This window comes from Mastomys coucha, unplaced genomic scaffold (genome assembly GCF_008632895.1).
Source record: "Mastomys coucha isolate ucsf_1 unplaced genomic scaffold, UCSF_Mcou_1 pScaffold7, whole genome shotgun sequence".
NCBI classification, from domain to species: Eukaryota; Metazoa; Chordata; class Mammalia; order Rodentia; family Muridae; genus Mastomys; species Mastomys coucha.
The window spans coordinates 3,424,872-3,425,775 of record NW_022196913.1 but is presented as its reverse complement, the minus strand read 5'-3'; the positions used below and the strand labels follow the sequence as shown (position 1 = coordinate 3,425,775).

General features: G+C 34.1%; 1 pseudogene; it reads left to right on the top strand.

The window, feature by feature from the left end:
* The first annotated feature begins 274 nt into the window (after nucleotides 1-274).
* Nucleotides 275-613, top strand: LOC116082226 (annotated as a pseudogene).
* Nucleotides 614-904: the final 291 nt, after the last annotated feature.

Here is a 904-nt window from a genome sequence, read left to right as displayed (position 1 = left end):
CAATATATGGAAATCCATCAATGTAATTCACTATATAAACAAACTCAAAGAAAAACTATATAATCCTCTCATTAGATGCTGAGAAAGCATTTGACAAGATCCAACATTCCTTCATGGTAAAAGTCTTGGAAAGATCAGAAATTCAAGGCCCATACTTAAACATAGTAAAAGGACGCACTTCCTTCAGATGTAACTTACTAGTAGACTGTGTCTCAGCCTCTCCAGGAAACTACTAAAGTTCCTCTGGGATCAAGTAGAATTTTATATGAACATAATGGATGGAGAAGAGAAAACCTATGGTGTCTGTGAAGGCCCTGATGCTATGTCTGTGAAATTAATATCTTCTGATGATCATGAATTTATTGTAAAAAGAGAAGATGCGTTAACATCAGAAACAATAAAAGCCATGTTGAGTAGTCCAGGTCAGTTTGCAGAGAATGAAACCAATGAGGTCAATTTTAGAGAGATCCCCTCACAGGTGTTATTGAAAGTGTGAATATATTTTACCTACAAGGTCCACTATACTAACAGCTCCACTGAAATTCCTAAATTCCCAATTGCACCTGAAATTGCACAGGAACTGCTGATGGCCACAAACTTCCTAGATTGTTAAATAAAATAAATTATAATAAACTGTTAATTTTTTTCAGTATTTAATACCTGTAGTTCAGTTAGTAATTTTTTTCACATATAGCATGTTGCCTGTATGGAACCGAACTCTAAAGTTAACTGCTGAGCAGATTCCTTCTGTTATTTGCATAGCAGAGTTGAAATTTGTTTGCTACATCAACAAATTAAGGAAGTTTCACAAGACAAAAAATAAATAAATAATGCCAGTTTATAGGTGGTTTGCTTTCTCCTTTGGATGTGATCTTTAAAATCATAACTGATATAGCAAATCCTG